The sequence below is a fragment of the Mus musculus genome, chromosome 12 (genome assembly GCF_000001635.26).
Source record: "Mus musculus strain C57BL/6J chromosome 12, GRCm38.p6 C57BL/6J".
In the NCBI taxonomy this organism is placed as follows: Eukaryota; Metazoa; Chordata; class Mammalia; order Rodentia; family Muridae; genus Mus; species Mus musculus.
Genome location: NC_000078.6, coordinates 17,657,567 through 17,683,948, shown reverse-complemented (window position 1 = coordinate 17,683,948; position 26,382 = coordinate 17,657,567). Strand labels below are relative to the sequence as shown.

The following is a 26,382-nucleotide window of genomic DNA, read 5'->3' as shown; positions in this document are numbered from 1 at the left end:
AAACACAAGCAGTAATAATAATAATAATAATAGAGTTTAAAATTTTAAAACTTCAAAGAATATAAAGGTGAATTTTCTGTGCCTAACAGGATGGCTAGGACCATAAAGATAAGGAGCTAGGCGGCTGAGAAGATGAAGACTGGAAACTACCACCAGTGACAATACAACACAGTGTTGGTTGGTTGTGCAGAACAGTTTAATGGTTCAAAAACTTAAGCAAACAGGTCACAATATGACCAAAGGAGTAGGTCCACTGTGTATGGGGGCAGGATTCAGTAATAGTAGAATGTGTATACAATTCAGAAGAGGGTTCACTAAAAATATACCAATTCTATCTGCTAATAAATGTGTTAACAAAGTGTTGTCTATGAAGAAAGGATCATCAATTGACCAAAGAGAGAAATGAGGTACTGCTACATGTTCTGAGATGTTGAATCTGAAACCATTATGACAAGTGAAAGCAGTCAGATACAAAGGGCCATGTAGCCAGGCAGTGGTGGCACATGTTTTTAATCCTAGCACTTAGGAGGCAGAAGCAGGAGAATCTCTAACTTTGAGGCCAGCCTGGTCTACAGAGTGAGTTCCAGGACAGCCAGGGCTACACAGAGAAACCCTGTCTTGAAAACACACAAACACACACACACACACACACACACACACACACACACACACACACAGAGAGAGAGAGAGAGAGAGAGAGAGAGAGAGAGAGAGAGAGAGAGAGAGAGAGATGTACTGTATGGTTCACCTCTATATAATGCTCAAAAAAAAGACAATCTACAGAGCCTGACAGTAGATTCCTGTCTGCAGGGGCCAACAGTAGAGGAAGAGCTGATGGGCACAGGATTTCTTCTTCAAATCAGGTAGTGATTCATTGTATATCCACTAAAGCCTACTGAACTGTGTGCTACACGAATGAATAAGTTGGAAACATCAGAGAGGAAGGCATTTATCTCAAATCATAAATAATAAATGTTAAGTGGGAGGTAGGCCCTGGAATACAGACATCTAAGTAGATTTCCCCCTGCTTCGCTTGGCCTGTGGGGATCCACTGTCATAAGTATCAGAGGATGCAGCTTAAAAAGCCTCTTATGAAACAAAAAAGGAATTTCACAGAAGAAAACAAAAGTGCAAGTGGGTAATAAACATATTCAAGATACTCAGCTATGCATGGTGGTGAGAGTATGAGCCTTTAATCCCAGCATTACAGAAATAGAGGTAGGGAGATCTCTGTGAGTTTAAGGCCAGCCTGGTCTACAGAGAGAGTTCTAGGAAAGCCAGAGCTACACAGAGAAACCCTGTCTCAATAACAAACAAACAAAAATTCCCAAAACAAAACAACCACAACAACAATAACAACAAAAATCCCCCTCCACAAAAGAGATTCTCATTTGTGGCTAGAAAGAGCAAAGCAAACAATAATATGGTAGAATTTCCCACCCTCAGCTCAGGTCTAGGTTGGCCCTGGGCAAGGGTATACTCTATGTTGTAATAAGAAGCATGAATTCCAGACTCACTTGACCACATCTAGGAGAGATTTAGAGGCCGGTTCCTCATTTGTGCTTCTAGTTAGAGAATCTGAGGGGAAAAAAAATTGCAAAAGCCCCAAGGCCCAGTGCCAGAATGTTACTGCACCCCTGAAGGAACTAATGTTGAAATAAAGCCAGTTACATTGAAACCACAGACTTCTAGAGCCTGCAGTTCAGATCAGTAGATGAATGTGAACATCTATGGGCAGACCTTGAAGACAATATGGAAGGAGACTGCTACAAGTCTGAAACGTGTTGCTAGTTATCTTTGTACATCATGGTACTTACTTCATTACAAATGGTTTAAGGTTCCCGTGCTTGTCTGAGTGAGAAATGTCCCTATAGGCTCACCATTTGAACATTTGATCCCCAGTTGCTGGCAATGTTTGGGAAGGCTGTGGAGGAGGTGGAGCCTTGATGGAGGAAGTATGTCAGTAGGGGCAGATTTGAGGGTTGATAGCTTCGCTCTACATCCTGTTCTTTTCCCCTTCCCCCACTTTCTGCTTGTGGATGAAAATGTGATCAGCTAACTTCATGTTTCTACCACCATGCTTGCCTGCCACTCTTCCTTACCTGCCCTTCTATGGGACCCTGCATGTGTGTTGTACACATATATACACTCAGGCATGCCTACATACACATAAAATAATAGAATAATTCTTAATGTAACAAGAATATTCTCCCATGTGTTTTCCTTTATTAGCAAGTCTGGATTTCGGTATTTGGCCACACCCAGGTCATCTGAATGTCAAAGTTTCTGGGAAAGCAATCACTGGGGAGACATCCTTCTACCTAGGCAGAGGTGATACTGTTGGCATCCCTGTAAGGCCACATTTCTGGATAATGCTGAACCTCAAGGAAAGGAGAAATGTGACTCGGAAGGAAGTAAAATGTCACAGGACATTTAATTAGGAACAGAGAAGTCTCCATGCATGATGCTTAAAATAAGAAAGGACCAAGAAAAGGAGGCAGGGACAGTCACTTATAGGAAAGATGTAAAAAATGATATCTGGGGACTTTTGGGCCTGACTGAGGCTAGCATATCAGACAAATGAGGAGGGAAACAAAAGTCAGAATCCTTAGCATCTCGGGTGTGGGTGATGGGGGGTGGGGTAGGGAAGAGCACACAGAAGGCATAGAGAAGCCAAGCAGAGCTGCTTTGATTGACAGACGACCCAGTCCCCAGACCTCTGACCCATGGAGAGTCAGGCATCTCCGCAGCAGGCTTTGGTGCACAGAGCAGAGGTATGACTCACAAGTCCATGGAGGCTCAGCAGATGCTTGGGTGCCAGGGGCAGGGGTAGAGCACAGTGGAGAGTGATGGCTGATGAGAGTATGCAGCTCCCACACATCCAAGCGGTCCCTGAGGATACGCTCCTGTGTGTCCTCACTGTGTCACAGCTGCTATGATGAACCCCCTGGGTGCCCACCATAGCCGTAACCTCACTTTCTCAGCTGGTCTGAGCTTTGGGGACATATGGTTCTTGGTTCTTCCTTGTCTTCTAGTGGAAAAGGCTACTTAGCCTAAGGTCCACCTGCATCCAGGATAGCCTATATCCTGAAGACAGGTCTATCTGGAGATACTAAGGTCCAGATTCCTGCCTAGAGCAACAAAGAAGGTCACTCCAACATCAGAGCCCCCTGGGGGTGGGCAGACCCTCTGTCATAGGGCTCCCAGCCTATGCCCCCCTAATACATTGGTATCTCTCTAGTAAGTCTTCTGGTCTATGAATTTCACTCCAGATCTGCTCCTCAGAGAACTGACCTAAAGCATGGGGAGAGGGTGGGGGGTGGTTTGAGAAGCAAAGAGTCTCCAAGAAAACACGGGGATTTAAGAAAATACCACATATGCTTAAAGTCAACTTGTATAGATAATGACTATGTTCAGATTGCTAACAGTCAGCTATAAATAAAAGAGATCTGAAAACTGTTGACTTTGGCAAGGTAGTCATCTAGTTCTTCCTCTGGTGAAAGTAACTGGGGAGGGTGTGTGCGTGACGATGACTCGGAAGTTAAAAGTACAGACAGTTCTTGCAGAGGACCTGAGTTCAGCTCCCAGTACCCACACTGGGCAGTTCACAACTGCCTATAACTCCAGCTTCCAGAGATCTGATCTTCTCTTCTGGACTCTGCAGGCATCCATACTCATATGTATACACACCTATACATACGTATATATGTATATGTGTATATATGTACATATAATGCATATATATAATGTATATGCACATATGTTGTTTATATGTACATATGTATATTGTATATGTATATATATACATGTGTATATAAGCATAATAAAATAATATAAGATATATTAAAAGTAGCTCAGGTTGAAATGACTCTGTAAGACAGGAAGTAGGCTGATGGTTGTTATCTAGGGCTGATAAGTGTGTTGGGAGTAGTGAATGACTGACTGCAAAGGATGCTAGGAAATTTGGGGCATGATGGAGACATTCTGTATCCTGAGACACTGGTTAAATGGGCATAAGCATCAGTCAAACTTCATTAAACTAGACACTTAAAAACGGGTGCTTTTCAAGGTTGGAGAGATGGCTCCATGGGCAAGTTCCTTGCAGCATGTCTTAGTCAGGGTTTCTGTTGCTGTGATGAAACACCGTGACCAACAGCAACTTGAAGAGGAAGAGTTTGTTTTGGCTTCACTTCCACATCATGGTCCATCAGTGAGGGAAGTCAGGACATGAACTCAAATAGGACAGGAACCTTGAAACAGAAACTGAAGAAGAGGCGGCGGAAGAGTGTTTCTTACTGGCTGGCCCTTCATGGTTTGCTCAGCTTGCTTTCTTAGAGCTTCCAGGATCACCAGCCTAATGGTGGCCCCATGCCTAGGGGTGGCTTGGCCCTCCCACACCAATCACCCAGTCATCAATCAATCAATCAGTCAGGCATCAATCAATCAAGAAAATGCACCCTAGGCTTGCCTACAGGCAAATCTACTGTGGCCATTCTGAGTAGAAGTTCCCTCTTCCTAAATGACTCTAGCTTGTGTCAAGATGACATAAAACCAGCCAGCACACATGTAAAGACTTGAGTTTGATCTCCAGAACCTGCATAAAAAGCAAGGCATGGTAGTGCGTGTCTCTTACCCCAGGGCTAGGGAGGTCCATGTCCGGGGCTTGCTGGTCAGCCAGCCAGTCACATGATTGGTGAGCTCCAGGCCTACTGGTAAGAGATCCCATCTCAACAAGGTGCATGGCAATTGAGGAAGAACAACAATGTAGCTGACCTTTTAGGTTTTACATGCACTTGTGCACACACACATACATGCAGAAAGTCATACACTAATGGGCTATTTACAGTGTTTGTTATAATTTGAGTAAGTTAATTTTAATGAAAAAGAAAGAAAAAAACAAAGAAACAAAAAAGCAGTAGCCCAAAGGTAGGAAACCTAAGATTAAAATGTCACCTCTAGGTGACAGGGACCCAGTCTTTTATGTCTTGTGTCTCTGAATGGTATGTTTTTTTACTCACAAAGCTATGCCATGACTCAGAATGGCTACAAAAACTCTGGCCTTGTATCCTTATTGGAAGAAGAAAAAGGGAAAGGGGCTTAATCCCCTTCTAAAGAGATAGTAAATGCAAGGCACATACTTTAATCCCAAGCGGAAGCAGGCAGATCTCTATAAGCATGGTCTACATAGCCAGTTCCAGGCCAGCTAGAGCATGGGGAGGAGGAGTTGGTTGGGGGACAGGGAAGGAATGGCTATGTCTTCCTATAAGAAAAGATGGAAAATGAATGAGCTGTTAACTAGACTCTTTGCGGGTCTAAATAAACTCAGGATCCTGTCCCTGGGGCTTGGAGCTAGGTAGCTTAGAAATGGTCCAAGGTGAGTGAGGCTGAGATAAAATACAGGGTGGGAAGCTGGAGAGCTGCTCAGCACTGAGGAATGCTTGCTGCTTTTGCAAAGGGCTGGAGTTGTGTTCCCAGCACCCACAGTGGATAGCTCATGATAGCCTGTAACTCCACCTCCAGGAAAGCAGGCACCTTCTTCAGGCCTCAGAACCAACTGCACTCAACATGCACATACTCATATACAGACAGATATATATATACACACACACACATACATACACTTAATACTCATATACAGACAGAGATACACACACACACACACACACACACACACACACTTAAAAGTAAACTAAGGCTAAGGGACAGGGCTGAAGAGATGGCTCAATGGGTAATAATACTTGTTGCTCTTGCAGAAGACTTGGGTTTAGCTTCTAGAACTCACCTATAATTATTTTTAGTTTCCAGACACTCATACACATTCATGCATATTAAATAAATAAATACATACATACATACATACATACATACATACTAATAAAATAAGGGGCTGGAGAGACAGATCAGAGGTTAAGAGCACCGACTGTTCTTCCAAAAGACCTGGGCTTAATTCTTAAACTACATGGGGACTCACAACCATCTGTAACTCCAGTTCCAGGGGACCCAACACCCTCTTCTGGCCTCTGATGCTATTGCATGTATATGGTACATGAACATCTATACAGGCAAAACACTCATATGCGTAAAATACAAAATAATAAAAATAATTATAAAAATAAATAAAACACATAAAAGTAAAATAAATATAGTTTGACTATCCCTAATCCAAAAGTGAAAAACTCCAAATGCTCCAGAATTCAAAAGCTTGGTGTACCAACATGATGTTACAGTAGAAAATTCCACACTGAAGCCTGCCACATGCAGGACAAGCTAAGTCAAAACACAGCCTACTAACAATACTGGATAAAATTACTTCAGGCTACATGTATCAGGTATAGAAAACACAAATACATGTCTTTGGTTTAGACTTGGTTTCCAAATCCAATAAATATATATAGTTTTTTTGTTGTTTGTTTTCAAGATAGAGTTTCTCTGGGTAGCCCTGGCTGTCTTGGAACTCATTCTGTAGACCAGGCTGGCCTCGAACTCAGAGATCTGCCTGCTCTGTGTCCCAAGAGCAAAGACTAAAGGTGTGCTCCAAATCCAGGTTATATAATTAATGGGTATGCAAAATTTCCCAAATCTGAAAAATGTTCCAAAATTCAGAACACTTCTGGTCCAAAACATTTTGGATCAGAATGTCCAACTTAGGTAGTGTGTGTGTGTGCGCGCGCGCACGTGTGTGTGTGTGTGTGTGTGTGTGTGTGTGTGTGTGTGTAAAAGAGAAGGCACTAGGAGATAGATTCGATGGCAGGTATGGCAACTCCCACCTGTAACCCTAATACTCAGGAGACTGAGGAAAAACTGCAGACAATTTGAGGTCAGCTAGGGCTGAGACCCCCGTCTTCAAGAAGGGGAAGGGGGAGGCAGGAAGGAAAGAAAGAAAGAAGGCAAAAGGAAAAAAACTGGAGCAGGGTGGGCTTTTTCCATAAGATCCAAGCCTTGGAACTATCTGGGCCGACATTTTTGAAATAGGTCTAGAATCTGCAAAGATCCAGTGCCTAACCACTTCATTGCAATAGATCATGGTCCCCTAAAGCTGCGGGGCAGCTGTGGCTGGGTTTAGAGGGGATTGGAGTGGCTCTAGAATGGATAGCACTTCTTTTAGGGCTGATGAACTGTTCTCAGATTTGTTGAGGTGATAACTGAGTAAGTGGAAAGATACTGGACACCATGGAAACATGCTTTCAGTGAACACACTGAGTGATTTCTCTCAGGCAAGGCATTATGAATCGCTGTCTTTCATTCTCCCACATCTTCCCTCAGGTCAGCTGTGTGGTAGGTCTGCCTTCTGGCCTTTTACACACTGACTGCTTCCTCATTGAAGAGTCCTCCTTCCCTCTTTCCCTCCTCCGCTGAAACCCTTCCCGTTCTTCTGCAGCCAGCATTATGCCCAGACACACTGGACAGAGACTGAGGCTGTAAGAAATCATGTGCTCGGTATATACTTCCAAAACACCTCTCAGGACAAACAGGAAACAGAAACCCTGATGCCAAAATCCATGATGCCATAGAAAGTCCTGAATCCTCTACTCTGTTCACATGCATTGCCAATCCATGCCTACCTTATGCCTGTCCAGGGGACTTCATATCCACATGATGCTCATGATGGTGAGTGTCTGTGTACGGGTATGTGCATGTGAGTGCAGATGCCTTCAGAAGCCAGAAGAGGATGACACTCTCCTGGAGGTGGAGTTGTAGGCTATCAAGAGCTGCCCACTATGGGTGCTGAGAACGGAATCCCCCAGCCCCCCTCTGCAAGAGCAACAAGCGATCTTAAGTGCTGAACATCTCTCCAGCCCTTTAGCCTGTATTTCATTTCAACCATACTCACACTGCACTATTTCTAAGCTACCTAGCTCCAATCCCTTGGAACAGGATCCCAAGTTTATGTAGACCCACAAAGAGTCCAGTTAAAAGCTCGTTCATTTTCCATCCTTTCTTATAGGGAGACATGCATCATTGGAGGCTGCAGGTCACTGGGATCTGAAGACAGCATCTGAGGCAGGGAAGGTGAAGGGAGGGGAGATAGATCCCAGGTTGGGGTAAAAGAGCGGTCACCCTGGTTAAGGATGGAGGATGGCTTACTGGCCCCAGCCACCCACACCAAGCCTCCTGGAGCAGTCCCTGTACACAAGTCACAGGGTCACAGAATAGACTGTTGGCTTTGCTTACACGGTGAGACTTTGCAGCAGGGGCTTCTACACTGACTTAGAGTTGAGGACAGTTAAGGCAGTATTTCTCATTATGGTTGGATTTGGCACCTGCCTTACAAAGCTTCCCCCTCTCCTCCAGGACTCACATCTGCTTCTGGGAATGTCCGAGCACATTTTGTTGTTATGAACCTCAGTATCTGCCTATCTCTATTACCAGAGTGTAAGTTCCTCCGGATCAGAGACTTGTCATCTCGGTGCAAAAGTAGTGATGCCAAGCATCCCCAGAAATACTCTGTGGATTTATCAACTGGTTTCACCATGATTGTTAGTCTTCTCTTCCTTCTCCACTAAAGAACAGAGCCCGAGCCTCCTGCCCACTGTCTCGTGCTGAACAACAAAGAAGAGATATAACCAGGCAAAGCTCTCAGGCCTAGCGACATCTTCAACTGGCCTTCACGATCTGCAAACTATCCCATTCAGACTTGGGTCTGAGGATTTATTCAGATCCATGGCCATCATGTTCCTAAGTCTAGTTGAGAGTAGCAGTTCTCAACCTATGGGGTCACGACCCCTCTGGGAGTCCAACAACCCTTCCACAGGGATCACCTAAGACCATTGGAAAACACAGAGATTTGCATTACAATTCATAGCAATAGAAAAAATTGCAGTTATGAAGTAGCAACAAAAATAATCTTATGGCTAAGGGTCAACACACCATAAAGAACTGTATTAAAGAGTCACAGCATTGGGAAGGTTAAGAACCACTGCTCTAGAACATCGTTGGAGGCTTCAGGTCACTGGAATCTGAAAATAGCATCAGAGGCAGGAAAGGTGGAGGCAGGAGAGATGCTTCTCAAGCAAGGGTAAAAGAGAGAAAGAGGTAAGTCTAGCAAAAAAGTTATGAAAGAGAGAGAGAGAACTCTGGCTGAGGAGAGAGGAGAGAGAGGTAACTCTGGCTGAGGAGAGAGAGGTAACTCTGGCTGAGGAGAGAGGAGAGAGAGAGAGGTAACTCTGGCTGAGGAGAGAGGATTGCCTTCTGGTCCTGGTCACTCACACCAAGCCTCCTGGGACAGAAGCTGACCTCATCACTGTCTTCAGGAGAAAATGCTCTGCAGTTAGGAGAGCCCCTCCCTCCCTCTCTCACTGTGAATGTGCAGGAAGTGGCTGGGACGGAGAGGGCTGGAGGAGGCAGCTGTTTGATCCTCTCCAACACAGGCTGCTACTGCTTCTGTGTGTCCCTCAGGCCCTAACTATCCTCTTCCAAGCTTCAGAGCAGCCATTATCTCCAAGGGGCCCAGGCACTGACCAGGGAGTCGGGACTAATGAGCACAACTGCAGTCACGGCTACGCAGTGAGATTCTGTCTCAAAATTTTTCTGAACCATTGTGAAGGGGACTGGACAGTTGTGGGAAGCGTGGGGTACTTGTGCAGGAGAGAGACCAGTCTTCCAGAAGGATATGGAAAGCCTCCTCCCTGAGGGTCAGAGGTCATGACTGTTCTCGTTAGAGGGCATGGTGGAGGGGTATGGGTTTTTCTGTATGGATCCAAGAGCAAGGCACAGCTGACCTTCCTGCTACCAGCCTAACAAAGAGACTTAAGCAATGGCAGTGGGTACCAGATGGACAAGAGGTAAAGATGACTGGGGCTTTCTGAGAGAAAGGCAGGCACCCGGGAGGGGAGAGCTGGTGTATGGGGTGTGTGTGTGGGGGGGGGTTGCACTAATTATAATAGGTAAAATGAGTGCGCTGCCCAGGCAAACTTCTGCAGTCCACCATCCCTGTGGAGAGTCATGTGGTCATCTCCACCACGCAGAGAAGCAGACTGTGGCATAAAAGCCACATATTTATTAAGGTTGGGCTCTAGAACGGGACTCGTGCTCTCAAGCCTATATCCTCCTGTCCTAGACACAGCAAATGTCAGGCTAGGAGTAGGTGTTCATCTTCATGCAACGGATAAAGGAAGGAAGGTTCTGAGTAGCAGTAGTGATAGAAGCAGGTGGCTCAAGGGTTCTGGGATAACTGGATCAGGGAAGGAAATCTGGGATACCTTAGAGAGGACCGTCTTTGTTGCTAAGCAGCTAATTGATGACTATTCTCTCATTTCAGAATTGTGAGACCCCCAGATGAGCACATCTGTGAAGATGTGATTGGTTTCCTTGCTTACCCTCTTCTCCCAGGACATCCTGCCCCATCCTGCAGTACATATTTATGTGGATGGCCCATTCAGTGCTGTTTTCTCCAGCTTCCCAGCTCTTCTTCTTAGCCTTGTGACCTTCACCCATCAGCCACTGGCTCCTTCTAAGGTCAGTACAGACCCCGGCACCAGCTCCCCCCTACCCATGTCTCAATTCAGAACTCCTTGTCTAAGCTCAATCTCTCATCTTCTTTTAAACAAGATTTGGTTGTTTTTTTTAACATTCATTTATTTTGTGGGTGCACACACAGATATTTGTGTGTGTATGCATATGTACCACAGTGCATAAATGGTGCTCAGAGGACAACTTGTGGAAGTCAGTTCTCTCCTTCTACCATGTGGGTCCTGGGGATTAAACTCAGGTCATCAGCCTTGGTGCAAGTGCCTTAACCACCGAGCCATCTCGCCTATCCCATTTCCTGCTCTTCTCCCCACTGACTGCTCATCTGTCACTCCCACCAGTCCGTACACTGGCCTCTCTGGAACTCTCCTCTGAGGACTGTCCCATGATCTCACCACACAGCCCACTTTCTAGCACACCAGACCCCACATGTGACGACTCTCACAGACTCTGTCTCCACGCCCTCCTCTCTCCTACCCACTTCATTTTCTTTAATGCATTTTTAATATCTTCCTGACTCTGAAATCCTCTGGTCTCTTTTGTACACCTCATTCTGGTCAGATGAGCTCCCAAGTCTCTTTGTGATGTAGAGCCCAACAGACAAATAAGAATTCTTCTGTCTTGTCTCCAAACCTAAGTGTCTTCCCACCCACCCACCCCATTCCCAACCTCCACAGGAGTGTGGAGTGTATTTCTGCTAGAGCCTCAACCTTGGGCAATCCCCTCACTCTCTTCCTGATCCTCAGGAATCTAAAACCAAGATCATCTTCCTTTCTCTGCAATGCTAGCATTGCTCTTTAATATCTCAGTGTGACGCGAGCGAGGCATCCGGGGGTCCACCATGTCTTTTCTCATCCTCTTTAGCAGCAGATTCGGGGCAGCAGCTAATGGTTGATGAAGAAGGTTTGGTTCAGCAGGAAGCAGGCAGTGGTTGCTAAGATAGCAGGTGGAAGGAGGGAGTGGACACCTGGTGATGGAGGTGCTACCATGCCAGCGTGGCCACTGTGAGTACCCAACAAGGGCAACTTAAAGGGAGGAAGGGAAGTTTAGTTTGGCTCTCAGTTTGAGGATACAGTCCGGCAAGGTTGAGAAGTTATGGTGGAGGAACTGTAAGGCCACTGATCACATGTGTCCACATCAGGAGGAAAAGCCGGGAATGTCATTGTTCAGCTGGCTTTCTCCTTCTGATCCCTTAGGTGAGTGTGGAGCCTGCCAAGTTGACAGTCAACATTATCATTGTATCACCCACTCTGGGCATCCTTCCTAAATGGACAGCCCCTTTGCATCCATCTGCACTTGACTCTCAACCAAACCCAGTCAGAACATACTCACATGCTATCCTGACTGAATAAAAAGGGACAACAACCGATCGATCTCTCAGAATTCCTGGATCCTTTCCATCTTCCACACATCTTGTAGAGACTTAGTCTCTATGCATACACCCCCTGTAATAATTTCCATTGTACTTCCACAGTCACCTTGCTCAGAGCCAGCCCAGAGTTCCATAGGACTTAGTCCGGCAAGCCATCCCAGGACTTCCTCTGGTTCCACTGCTCTAGCTTGAAACGATCTCGTCCTTCAGCTTGGGTGGTACAGAGCCTTTCCCTGTCCCTCCTCACCCAAAGGCTCTCGCTCTGCTTGAGTATTCTCCCTCAGCTCCTGATACTGGGGTTCTTGGGATGAGATCCCGTAACTCTCCAGTGGGTCACTGCCATTCAAGACTCAGCAGCCTCAGAACCATTAATGGTGTCATGGAAGCCAGAGAGTGGAATATGGTGCTTTGAATATGCTTGGCCCAGGGAGTGGCACTATTAGGAAGTGCGCCCTTGTTGGAGTAAGCATGGCCTTGGTGGAGGAAGTGTGTCACTATGGAGGTGGATATTGAGACTCTCCTCCTAGCCATGTGGGACACAGTCTTCTGGGTCTCTTTGGAATAAGATGTAGAACTCTCATCTCCTCCATTGCCATGCCTGCCTGGATGCTGTATACTTCCTGCCTTGATGATAATGGACTGAACCTCTGAATGTGTAAGCCAGCCCCAATGAAATGTTGTCTTTAAAAAAAAAAAAAAAAGAGTATATGGCCTTCCTCCAGAGCCTGGGTCCTACAGGAGAGGTTTTCCTGCCCAGATCTGCAGAGGTACTGCCAATATATAACCTATGGCTGTAATGACCGTTATAGGCCTGCAGTTTCCGTGGTATAGCCAAATCCACCCAGCTTCTCATGAAGGACTTGAAACCTTTATCTGAATGACCTAGCAGGCATCCCTGGCTATATATTCTTCTGTGTTATTTGTTTTTCTGTTGCTCTGATAAATCACCTCTCAGGTCCCCAGTCACTTCCAGTTTGACGAAAAACAACATACAGAATAAAGAGTTTATGTGGGCTTATGGTTCCAAAGGGAGAGACTATAATGGCTGGAGAAGCCAGAATAGGAAGCTGAGAGAGCATGCCATCAAACACATGCATAAAGCGGGGGGCAGAGGGCAGGAAGAGAAAGACAGAGAGAGGGGGAGAGAGACAGAGAGAGAGAGGGAGAGGGAGAGGGAGAGAGCGAGAGGGAGAGGTAGAGAGAGAGAGAGAGAGAGAGAGAGAGAGAGAGAGGGAGAGGGAGAGGGAGAGGTAGAGAGAGAGAGAGAGGGAGAGGGAGAGAGAGAGTTGAAGTTGGCTATACCTCTCTAAGCCTGCCCCTGGAGATCTGATCCTCCAGCAAGGCTCCATGTTCTGAAACATCCATGACTTCCCAAACAGCAACAAAGGACCAAATTTTCAAATGCATGCGCCCATGGTGAACATTTCCCATTCACAGCACTACAGCCCCCACTGTCCTTCCTAGATTACCTCCCCCTCATCCTTGGAGCGACAGTAAGCACCACAGTATACCTGAGGCTGCATGCTTGGAGTCTGGACTCAACTGGTTCCTGAATCATGCTGTCTTTTCCATCCAAGCACCAGCACCTCTCCACATCCAGCCTCAAGCCCACTGCTTCAGTCTACTTGCGTGGCTACTGCCAGCCTCTTGCACTCAGCAGCAGGGAGAGCCTCTCCCTGGCTCTGGAAACCATCCAGGCCGAATCTAAGGTCACTGGGCACCATGCTACCTGCTACTGAAAGCCCTCCAACCTTCAGTTCTTAAAGGTGTGTGTAACCAAGTCGGGCATGGTGGCGCACGTCTTTAATCTCAGCACTTGGGAGGCAGAGGCAGGCGGATCTCTGAGTTTGAGGCCAGCCTGGTCTACAGAGTGAGTTCCAGGACAGCCAGGGCTATACAGAGAAACCCTGTCTCGAAAAACCAAAAAGAAAAGAAAAAAAAAAAAAAGATGTGTGTAACCTGCTTAAGAGCTCAGTGTTAGACTCCAGCCTCCTCTCAGGTCTCCTCTCTCAGATACTGACATGCACCCTGCATGGACGTTGTCTGTGAGTTCCTAGCTAACGAAGTAGACAGGACTTCTTCTGGGGAAGTCAGTCCGCGTCAAAGTGGGTATGGATACCACACATCCTGCTCCCCACCCTCTTCTGTGCTTCCAGTCTGGGAATCAGAGAGCCTAGCTACAGGTTCCTCCCTCGTGAGACCTCCCTCATCCTCTGAGGCCTGCTGAGAAGACACTTCTTCTGCCACTTGAGCTCCCATTCTCTTCAAAGACACCACCATATTGTCTATCTTTGTTGCAGGGTCCTGAACCCTCCTCAGGGACTCCACCATGTTGTTGCCTCTCTGTCTATCTGCCCATGTGTTAATAATCCTTCTACTAAACTCTTTAGTCCTCAGCAGTCTACCTCAGGGTCCTGTTGAACCACTTGTTCCACCTACAACTTAATGCGACTTTTCTTGGAACCTATCACCATCAGCCACCCTATCCTTCCCTCCTATGCTCTAACAAGGGAATGCCCACATGGGTGGACTGGCCTCCAATTCTTGGATCCTATCACCTTCAGCCACCCTATCTTTCCCTCTTATGCTCTGACAAGGGGAGTGCCCACATGGGCTGGACTGGCCTCCAAGAGTCCCTGAAGTTCACAATGATTTCTGCCTGAAAGGCCCTGCTCCCAGCTCTCCTTCTATCCTGCCCCTGTTTCTTCCTCAGGTTCCAGTGTAAAGATTCCTCAGTCAACTGGTCATCTGGAAACTTCATCCACTGGGCAAGCTCACTCTGATGTTCGCTCACCCACCACTCGTGAACTTCCTCAGGTGAGAATGATGGATGCCAGGGCAAAGCCTGACAAAGCTGATGTCTAGGTATCAGCCTCTAGCCTCTCAGGAGAGCAGAAAGAAAGTGGGCTTGGTAGGGGAGATAACAGCCTTTTTCTACCTTCTTCAAGTCAGCAAGCACAGAAAAAGAAAGCCCGAGTTCTTCTTACGCATTGGACAACACCCAAGAGGCATGAGGAAACACTGCCAAGACAGAAAACCCCTCCAGCCAGGGACTTTCTCACCTGGCCCTGTTTACTATCACGGACACTTAATGGACAATGCCTTTTTGTTTCATGCTAAGTTAGGGCTTCGTGATAGCCTCTCTGGGTAAAGCCACTTAACAGGGCATCACTCACGTGTTACGAAGCTTGATTGATATAATCTTTCTGGATTCCTGGACAAAGGGTCATCTACTTGTAATTCTAAAATCCCACTCTTTTGCAACAATTTTTGAGCCAATGTTAGTTTTGTTTAACAAAAATGGCTTTAATATACAATTAGCTCTTTTGAGATAGAGTCTCCCCGTGTAGCCGAGCTGTAACTGGCCTGGAACTCATATAGACCAAGCTGGTCTTAAACTCAAAGCTCTCTACCTGGCTCCGTGCCCACAGCCACACCACACCCAGCCACCCAGAATCTCATTTTTAATATAAAACACTCATTAAGTCTGTTTATCACTCCAGTTTTGATTTAGGTGTAACACAGTCTCAAAGTTAAGTGCTGGTGGGACTGCGCACTCGCTGGGATGGTGCCACATCTTCTAGTTTCCAGTTCTTTCTTTCTTTTTCGAGACAGGGCTTCTCAGTGTAATCTTGGCTGTCCTGAAACTCACTGTAGGCTAGACTACAGAGATCTACCTGCCTCTGCCTCCTGAGTGCTGAGATAAGGGCATGTGCTACCACACCCTAGTTTTCGTTTCTTCGGGGGTGGGGGGCAGTGAAAGTTGACAAACACTGATAAAACAGCCTGGATATGACTTCCGCTGAGAGCCGCTTTCACCTTGACTCTCCTGTGGTCTCTCCCGTGTGCACCTATTATAAATTGCTTCATAACAAATCACATCTTATTTAGCCCGTCCCACAGCAGTCACCTTTTACTCGCTCGTAGTGTCTGTGGTCAAGAACTTGGGAGCAACGGGACCTTACCAGTCTGCTCAGGTTTTCTAATGAGACTGTTCAGGCAATGTTCTTCATGCCTACCAGAGGGGGGGGGGGGATACTGGACCAGAGGGATCCACAGGCAAACCGGTTAATCACTCCACTGGTGCCAGCAGAGCACCTAGCCCCCCCTCTTCTTCCTCCCTCATCTCCTCCTCTTCATCCTCCTCTTCTTCCACCTCCTCTGTCTCCCCTCCCCTCCTCCCCTCCTCTTCCTCCTCTTTTTCCTCCTCCTCTCACTCTTCCTCTCACCTTCCTCTTCCTCCTCCTCCCCCTTCCTTTTCTTCTTCTCCTTTTGTTTTTCCAAGACAAGATTTCTCTGTGTAGGCTTGGTTGTCCTGGATCTCCCTTTGTAGATGACATTGGCTTCAAACTCACAGAGATCCTCCTGCCTCTGTCTCCCGAGTGCTGGGATTAAAGGTGTGTGCTGCCACTGCCGGCCCAGAGCTCTTCTTGATAAGGCCTCTAAAAAAGAGCTGCCCTCTGGAGCAAATGGCCCAAAAGAAACAAGCTGCAGCTCTCAGTCCACAATGGGCTAGCCACTGAAGATCCAGACTCACATCAGAGTCTACTAATAGTTTGTGTGCGTGTATGTGTGTGATTGTGTGGAAATCAGAGTCAATGTCAAATGTCTTCATGAATCATGCTTCGAGGCAGGGTCTAGCAGTGAGCCTGGAGACCAGTGATTCAACTGGGCAGGTTTGCCAGCAAGTCCCGGGGATCCTCCTGGTTTTGCTTCCCAGAGCTAAGATTACAGGCACAAACTGCTACATTGGCCTTTTGTATGGGTGCTGGGGATCAGAACTCAGGTCCTAGATATGCACCACAAGCACTCTACCAACTGAGTCACATACTTTACCCCCAGTCCCTAACCTGACAGTCTTGCCCACTAGTCTTGATTTGGCCCAATGGAGAACTATGAAACAGCGTGATTTCTAAGAGAGGAAAGGCTAACTGAGCACTATCTTGGAGCCAGACTTCACACCATGTGGAACTCAATAGCTTATATGAGGGACAATCTGCCATTCAGGAATGACTTTCGGATCATTTAGTTAAGCGTTCATAGAGATGACCACTTCTGCACTCATGTTTATGGAGCAGATAGACCATTTTGTGCATGGTTCACTAACAAACACAGTTCTTATGGGTGATTTGAGAGCAATACCAGCTGGCAAAAGAAGAGACACAGTTGATCATGGCAGCTCAAGCACACAGGCATGGTGGGAAGGCCCAGCCGAAAACAGCAAACACCGAGGCCTCAGCAGAGACCATGGGACCTCAGCTTGATGGAGCCCAGTGTACCCTCATGTGGCTCTGGGGCCCTCTAGGGGGTTGACATGTCAGCACAGGCAGGGTGCTGAGCCCAAGAGAGCAGATAGATCTGTGTTGGCTATTGTAGCAAAAGGCCCCAGACTAGGTGCCTTTCTTAAGCAATGTAGGCTTATGGTCTCTGAGCTCTGGAGGCATGAAGTGTGAGGCCCAGGTGAGATCAGTATTGCTCTCTGCTGAGGCCTCTCTCCTTGACTTGAGGGTGGTCCCCTCATCTCTGCATCTTCACAGTTCACAGATGGTGTGACTGTGTCCTGATCTACTGATGAAGACTCAGGTCCTATTGGACCGGGTCCTACCCACATGATCTTCAGACACTGTGCCAATTCACACCCCGAGATTTTGAGGGCTTGACTTCAGCCTGTGAATTTGAGGGGGCATAATTCACCTGTGCCAGTGGGGTGGCAGTACCCACACCAACTACGGGCTTCTTGGGAAAGCAAGGGAAGGGTGGAGCAATGGGCTCTGGGTGTGTAGGACGGAAGTTCACAGCCCTCAGTTCACAGGACAGGCAGGAGAAACCCTGCCTGGCTAGATGTTGTTCCAGGTCCCTCCCCCAGCCTGCCTCTCCTTCCCAGGGTCTCCTGCAGGTGCCACCTCTAAAGAAAAATCGCAGCAGAAGCCCGAGAGGGAGTGGCCTGTGTGTGATTTGGCCTGGAGCATGGAAAGTTAAATCAAGTGGAAAGAGTAGAAGGAAGTTAGAAAAAAAAAAAATTAACCCAACCACAAGCCCAGGAGTGATAAAGGGACGGGGAGCTGGGAGGGTGACTGGAAAACCTGAGTCGCAGAGAAAGTCTGAGGGAAGGAGAACAAGGCAGGGTGTGTAGTGTTCTTCTCTGCAGTGCACCAGCAGGGGAGGGTGTGTGTGTGGGTAAGTATGTGTGCGTCGGGGGTGGGGTTATGTGCACCTATATGTGGGTGCACATGGAGCTAAAGGTCAGCCTCAGGTATTGTTCCTAGGGAGCCGCCTGTTTTTAGGGGAAACAATATTCCATTTACACTTACTTGTTTGTTTGTTTGTTTATCCTGTGCACATGCACTCCAGCACATGTGGCGCTCAGAAGACAACTTGTGTAGAGTTGGTTCTCTCTTTTCGCCATGTGAGTCCCAGGGATTAAACTCGTGTCACTGAGCTTGGTCTCCAGTGGCCTTACCTACGGAACCATCTGACCCCATCTTTATGTTTCGTTTTGAGACAGGGTTTTTCACTGGGACCAGAGGGAACCTGGGGTTAGGCTGGCTGCAGTGAGTTCATAAGACCCACTGTCTCCCTGGCACTGAGATTATAACCATGCCCCACTACATCAGCTTTTTACAGGGGTTGTGGGGTGGAAGTTAGAGCCTCTTGCTTGTGTGGCAAGTGCTTTGCTGGAAATTGTCTGCCCGGCCTCACCTGAGGTGTTTAAAAGAGCTTTGCCGCCAGGGCCTTTATCATCCATCACAATCCTCGTGTTCGCTTTGCTTCAGGGAATCCTATTCCTGTCTGAGCTGTCCCTGTCCCTAAAGACACTCACAGGCCACGATGGGCATGCACAACCTCACAGTGGACACAGGACACGGAGATCCAAGTAGCAAACAGAAAGTGGTCACCGAAGAAGCTGGTCAGGCCTCATACGGACATGTATTTGCCATGTGTCAGTCTCCTACTTCTGAAGTAGGGTCACCATAGGGCCACCAGGCTGAGCTCTGTGAACCCTTCTAAGCCTGACTCCAAAGATCTTTTACTCAGAGAGCCCCTGGACAGAATGCAGGCTTGAGTGAATCCAGGTAGTGGGAGGCAGATCTAGGCAGGAGTGGGAGTGGCAGGTGGGGCATGATCTGTTATTGGCAACATATATCCTAGTTATGTTTTATAACTTGATCTCACCCTTATGGAAATACAAGCTGGGAAATGACTTATCAAATACTTACTACAGACATGCTTGCATAGGATATATGCAGGAATGGCATGCACCCACTGAGGTGAATAGTCCAGGCCTCACATCCAGCATGGAGCCCAACCACAGCCCTTGGCAACCACAGACCTCAGAATACAAGCTTCTGCAATGCAGGCTGGCGCTTGGGGCTCTAGACAGCATCCCCATCTCTGGGCTCTGGAAGCTTCCTCTGCCCCTGTCCCAAGGGTTCTTAGAGACAGGAGTCACAGAGGCAGGAGCCAACCAGCTGCCTGCAGGCCTTTGGCTCATCCTCATGTCTGACATCTGTGAGGAGTTCTCTATAAACACAGGCAGGGTGTGCGTGCTGCACACTCACACTTACAGCCTGACTTGCCAGGTTTGGAAGATTCAGGTAGGACTGCCAGAGAAGGTTCCTGTGTTGGCCTGGGGAGGAGGGGTGGGGCCACATGGTGCCAGTTGGCACAGCTCAGGTGCCTTGGCTAACACCCTTGTCCTATTTTTCCAGGTGGAGCCAATAATTCTGCTGGGTTCCGTTTATGCACACCTTCCTGAAAGAAGTCTTGGGAACCCAGGGGAGGTCTCTCAGGAAGCCTGAGTCCTGGATCTGGGCGGATGGAGGCTCAGGAGGAAGGAAAAGTGTGCCCATGGCTAACGCCCACCGGCTGCCCAAGGCTCCTGTGAACTTCTTGTACCAGGTTCAGGCTCCAAGCCTGTGCTCCTGGCTGAGTTCATCCCTCCGTGCCTATGTATGCCAGAGTGCACGGGACTGTTTCCAGCGTCACACCAGGTGCTGTGCCCCAAGGCAATGTGTCCTACTCTTCCGAGTCAGGAAGCCCCTCCACTGCAGGGTATGGGTTGGAGATAGATACAGGTGTTGGGGGTAGAGCAAGGTCCAGGTAGTAGGGAGCAGGAGAAAACACTGCCTGTCTACTCTGTGGCTCCCTTTGGGCTCCTGATACCAACAGAAACCAGTGAAGTTCATTCTGTTTGCCACAAAACCAATGACTCAGAAGTCATGATCCTCCTTCCCCTCTGCAGAAGAGGCTATGGAGGCTCAGAGATTAAAAGACTGGCCTGAAGCCATTCTAACCCCTGTTGTGCTCCAAGTTCAAGGCTGGTTCTTACGTTCCCACAAGAGCTTTCAACAGCCCTCTGCTCCACCAGGGTGGCTTGACATGATGCTGTTCCCCAGCCTTTAAGGCTTTTCCCGGGACCTCCCTGTATGCCTCCATTTATTGCCTCTCCCCAGAAGTAATGTATTTCTTATTATATTGCTTTTTGTCTTTTCTTTCATTTTTCCTGTTTTCTTTTTTCTTTCTTTCTTTCTTTCTTTCTTTCTTTTTTTTTTTTTTTTTTTTTTGGTTTGTTTTTTGAGATAGGGTTTCTCTGTGTAGCCCTGGCTATCCTGGAACTCACTCTGTAGACTAGGCTGGCCTCAAAGTCATAGAAATCCACCTGCCTCTGCCTTCCAAGTGCTAAGATTAAAATGTGTACCACCACTGTCCAGCTATTATATTGCTCTTAATTGATATTATACAGTCCTTCATTCAATCCGTCACACATTACTATAATAACAGTCTTGGTGGAAAAAGAGCATCTGTGTTTTTCCTCAAACAGCATGTTTACTGAGATGCATATCACTGGTTTACAGTTACAAAAGCTGGCTTGACGGAGGAGCTCTCGGTCGCTTCTGCGTTTGATTACTGCACAGGCCTAGTAAGCCTTTCTGCACCTGTGAGAAGAGACTACCACACTAACAAGGCCTTAGCAGTATTACAGAAATGGTTTGGGGAGATGGAGAGATGGCTCAGCAGTTAAGAGCACTGACTACTACTCTTCCAAAGGACCTGAGTTCAATTCCCAGCCTCCACTGGCAGCTTACAACTGTTTATAACTCCAGTTCCAGGGGATCCAACACCCTCACGCAGACACAGAAGTATGCAAACCACTAATAAACATAAAATAAAAATAAATCATATTTTTAATAAGAAAGAATCATTTTGTTTTTCAACAGGGTCTCATGTACCCTAGTCTGACTTCTATCTAACTATGTAGAGGAGAATGGCCTTGACCTTCTGACCCTCTCAAATACTAGGGTCACAGGTATACAGCAGCACACCTGTCTTATATAAGAGATGGAATTCAGGACTTCCTGTGTGCCTAGCAAACATCCTAGCAAACCAACTTTCATTCCTTGTAATGGCTTTTGCTTGCAGACTTCCCGAAATGGTCTTAGAGAGATTCCCCAGAGGCGCTATCGAGCTATACTGGGAGAACAGTTGTATGGAATTATGTGATATATTTGTGTTGCCTACAAAGTGAGTCCCTGACTCCCTGGCTCTAAGGTGCATCCTTCCATCCCTGCCCAAGACATAGCACAGTATTTGTGAAATCTCGATGCATCTTTTTAGTTTCTATGTATGTGTGCCCATTTGTGGGCATGCATGCAAGTGCCAAAAGAGATCAGAATAGGATGTTGGATCCCCTAGGGGTGAGGTTACAGGCAGCTGTGAACCATGTGAGTGCTGGGAACTGAAGGCAGGTCCTCCGGAAGAGCAGTGTGTGCTCTTAAATACTGAGTTACCTCCCCAGCCCCATTTTAAATGTAATTTGAAATTGCCTCTCCCTCGTGTTCTCACTGATTGACTCATCTTTCAATATCTTAGAGTCAGACGCTATTACAATAATCACAGACAGGAGACTCTCCTACATTCCTTCCAAGGGTCCTTGGGACATTGATCCAGAGCCCAAACAGAGGCAAGCATGGGGCAAGTGCCATCATCCTGCAAAGAGCATGGCTACCCCTCATTCCTAGTTATACTTGTGGCTCATCAGCTCCTCTTGTCAGCCTGCCCTACCTCCTCCTCCTCCTCCTCCTCCCCCTCCTCCTCCTCCTCCTCCTTCTCCTCTGGTTAGCAGGTTCCATTTCCCCTTCTAGGACCTGTGAGCTCTCGGGAGCAAGCTGTTGCGCTATTTGTTTGCAGTTTTGCCTCTCCTCCTGGCTGCACGATTCTCCAGGGAGAGAGGGTTTTAGGCCCATCCTTATAAGCTAAGGCCTGGCAACATGCCAGCCCTCAGACAGAAAAGGCCGGCGGGATCTGGAGACAGCTAAGGAAACCTGAGTTTCAGAAGGTCACCTCACAGCAGGTGGAGGACTGCACCAGGAGAGCCTCTCGAAGGACAGCTGTTGTTTGGCACAGCCATGGGTGTAACCTGACACACAGAGAACCTTGGCAGCTTCTCAGCCTCAGAAGACAAGAGGTGGTCCTGTAGGAGGGGCTTCTGGAAAGCCAGGCCTCTGGGAGAACAAGCCCATTGGTGTCCAGGCCTATCACTCTCTGGGACACACTCCCTGCTGGGCTGTGGTTAAGTTGAGGGGGAAGGGTTTTTGTTCTTGCCTCTGGGACACCTGGCCCAGTACCCAGCATAGCACTGAGCACAAGATAGGGTTTGTGGAACTGAGTATTTTATGAGTGATTAAAACAACCACACAAAACAAACAAACAAAAACCCAGGGTCTCAGGTGGCTCAGGTTGACCTTGAACTCACTATGTAGCAAAAATGACCTTAAACTCCTGATCCTTCTACCTCGATCTCTTAAGAACATACCCCACCACACCTAGACAGAATAGACATTTTTTAAAATTGTGTGTGTGTGTGTTAGCATGAGTGTGCATATGAGCTTGAGTGTACATGCATGTGCCATAGTGCCTGTGTGTAGGTCAGAGGACAGTTTGAGGGAGTCAGTTCTCTCCTATCATGTGGGTCCCAGGGATTACAGGTTTTCTCCCTGAGACATCTCACCAGCCCCCAGAACTGAATGTTCTGAACACACAAGGATATATGTATTAACACCATTGTATTTTATTGGCTTTATTGTTATATATATTTTTTTCTAATCTATCACTATAGTCACTTGGCCACAACTGCATACGCCTATTGTGGCTTTGTTATTTTGGTCTGAGACGGTGTCCCATACTGACCAGCTGGCTTCAGGGTCCTGGATTTATAAGGTCCTTGGGCTCCTGAATGCCTGGGACAACAGGGGTGCACTATCTTATGTGGAGGGAAACAGAGGTTAGGAGAAACTGCAAGGTTTCAATACAGACAGAGCACAGTTCTGCAAATTTTAAAAAAGATTTATTTATTGTGCATTGATGTTTTGCCTATATGTATGTCTGTGTAAGAGTGTTAGATCCCCTGGAACTAAAGTTACAAACAGTTGTGAGCTGCCATGTGGGTGTTGGGAATTGAACCTGGGTCCTATGGAAGAACAGTCCCGGATCTTAATCATTGAGCTGTCTCTCCAGCCCTGGTAGCTGGAATACCCAGATTTCTCAGAAATCCAGAAAGGGTATTTTCAAAGATAACTGACCTTCATGAGAAAGGACCCCAAGGAACCAGCCCTGGTCGGAGTAGGTCATGTTCACAGGTCAATGATTCCGAAGTCTATGGTAACTCTGGGTCTTCTAGAACCTATGGCATCTACAGGGTTTCCTCATGAAGTTGCCAGATATGAATTGGAAACTTCTAGAACGTTCAGAGTTTTCAAGAGAGGGCAAAGGAAATCAAGACCAGATACCCAGGCAATCTTCTTGATAATTCTAAGTCACTAAGCAAATCCACAGAGAAAGGGTCCATTTGCTGACCTGGAACTTCATCCCAGGATGGCCCAGGTGGGTAAAGGGTAAAGGGGAGAGGTGACATGTGACATAGAAAGACCACAATCACAGGAATACACTGTATGCATGCATGAACACAGAGGGGAGAGAGATGGAGGGAGGGAGGGAGAGATAAGGAAGAGAGAGATTTCTACTGTTACCCAAAATAGTTTCTGAAAGTCCTTTATCTATGATTTGCTATGAAAATCTATTTTACAAATGACACTACATATTTAGAAACAAGGCAGAGGGGCCCCAGGCTACAGGGAACACTTACAGACACCAGAGAGACATTGTTTCTTTCCCAGCATCCTTTGCTAACAGATATGAAGAACAAGCATAATTTCTATGTTCAAACGTACCTGGATGCCTTGTGCAAATGGATACAAAAAATAGTGTAGTGTGTTTGCCTAAAGCAGGAAGCAAGGACACTTGTGGGTGTCAGGCAGGTCACAGGGAACCCCTTAGTGCCCCCCCCCCATTCAGGAATCTCTGCCACCAGGGCTGCTGAGTGAAAATGAGAGAAACATTTTATTAAGCCATTCAAGATCAGCGCCAAGCACACCATCAAGCTCTGAGCCTGCCCAGTCACACCCAGGCAGAGGGTGGATGGGCTGGCTGTTCATGGTAGTAATAAAGAGTCCAGCCTCATCATATGCAATACCCATTAAAGAAACACAGCTAGAACTAAGCCTACTAGCTCCACCTAGACCTTTTCTTTGAACTGCAGGCAGACGAGAACCCCCAGGACCTGGCCAAGAACAGACTGCAGCTAATATGAAGATATGGCTCCATCCTGTAAGTTCTCAAAATTGTAAGAGGTCAGCCTACCCGCCAATGACTATACTATACTGAACTCCTCCCACCTTTAGCTCTGGCTCCAAAGTCAGCTGCCACAGCTCAGAGGCCTGTGGCAGTGGAGTAGGCCTGTAGGTAGGGGAAGGGAAGGGCAGGATGTTTTTGTCTTCAGGGTAGGGATCTGGGTTCCTGACCCTTCATTAGTTTTTTGTACAGTATATCTCCCTCCCCCTTCCCCAAACCACCCCTCAGATCCCCTACCCCCACCCCCAGTCGCACCCCTACCCACCCTACAGAAGAATAACTGACACCAAAGGTACCTGAGTGGAGAGTTCTGAGGCCCGTGAATGTTCCTTACTTGGAAAAAAACCTATGCAATGGTGACCAAATCAAGGATGCTGTGATGGAGAGATTATCGGGGTGGGCAGAGTGTGTACCCCCATGCGGGAGAACAAGAAGACTGTACCAGAGAGAAGGCTTGAAGATGCTTGCATGTGCTTTGGAGTCAATGAAGGAGAAGCTTGTGAGCCAAGAGCCATAGAAACGAATGCACCACCGGTGCCTCCTGCCATGATTAACTGCATCCCCAAAGTTCCTGTGCAGGATTCTATGTCAAGCCCAGCAACATGGCAGCAAAGTAGACAAATGGGTGAGAGCAGGAGGCAGGAAACCACTGAAGATCCATGAAAGGCAAGCCAGTTGACCCCTGCGACCACAGAGTTCAGGATGTCAGGGCCTGAGAGGGCAAGGTCTTGTTCATTTGGAGAGTACAACATCCTGACACTTCGGAAGTTCTGTGACAGCAGTCAGCCTTCTGAGTAATGTCCTGGCCCTAGAGACACCGCCCCCCCCCCAAAAAAAAACCCTGCTGAACACAAGTGGTGTCATTCCCTCACACCCCTCCCTTCCTGCTGACCACAGAAAGCTCAAACCTTTGGGAAACAAGAGTGCCTCCCTACACTTCCTCAGAACTCAAGGCCAGCAGTGTCTTCATGCCCCTGAGGGCTCTTGATTCCACAGCACTTTGATGGTAGCCTCAAGCCACTGGTTAGCCTGACCCTGGAACCTGAGTAAAACCACATTAGACCCACCTGCAACTGGACCCTCCCTCAGCTGGCTTGGAGTTAGAGCCCCTCCTTGCCAACCTTTCCCCAAGTCTTGTGGTCCTTCAGTAACCAGCCAGAGGTTTAAACAAGGCCAAACACAAACGTCAGAGGATATATGAAATCCATATTTTTGGAGGAGGAACCTGTTTTCTGAAATAGTTTGTAACATTTAAACAGTAGAATCTGCAGGTAGAAGGATGTTTACAACAAATGCCGGCATGATGAAAAGGCAGAGTGGTTTAGATCTCACTTAGATGAGTAATTTCTTGATGCTTTTGGCCTTCCTACTAAGGGCTGAATACCAGCAGTCACATGCTTGATAGAATGCGTAAAGAAACAGGAAACAGAAAACACGGGTGAACTGGAGTCCAGACCAACCCTGCCCTCCCCAGCTCTAATGTGAGGTGCTCACGCCTAATGTGAATCCTGCCAGCAGCTTCCTGTTCAATCAAAAAGTAAGCATGAGGCTTTCAATCCCAGCACTTGGGAGGCAGAGGCAGGTGGTTCTCTGTGAATTCAAGACCAGTCTGGTTGACATAGCAAATTCTAGGTCAGTCAGAGGCATATACAGTGATGCCTTTTCTCAAACAAACAACATAAATAGGTTTGAGGAAGTGGGTAAAGCGCTTGCGACAAATGGGCGCCTAAGTTTGGATCCCAGCAAGGAAGTGAAAGGCCTGCTGTGGGAGATTATGCCTGTAACCCCAGGATCCCAGCACTGGGGAGGCAGAGGCAGGAGGACCTCTGGGGTTCACTGGCCAGTCATTGTAGCCA

At 47.4% G+C, this 26,382-nt stretch overlaps 1 long non-coding RNA gene across 2 annotated transcripts; it reads left to right on the top strand.

Moving 5' to 3' along the window:
* Nucleotides 1-9,333: 9,333 nt before the first annotated feature.
* On the top strand, nucleotides 9,334-20,293 carry Gm29864. 2 transcript variants are annotated; one of them, XR_381314.2, is made up of 4 exons: nucleotides 9,334-9,504; nucleotides 10,259-10,455; nucleotides 14,553-14,656; nucleotides 19,549-20,293. It is a non-coding gene; the product is annotated as a predicted gene, 29864 (long non-coding RNA). The 2 variants fall into 2 exon arrangements; XR_381313.2 differs by having other exon boundaries at nucleotides 9,334-9,782.
* Nucleotides 20,294-26,382: the final 6,089 nt, after the last annotated feature.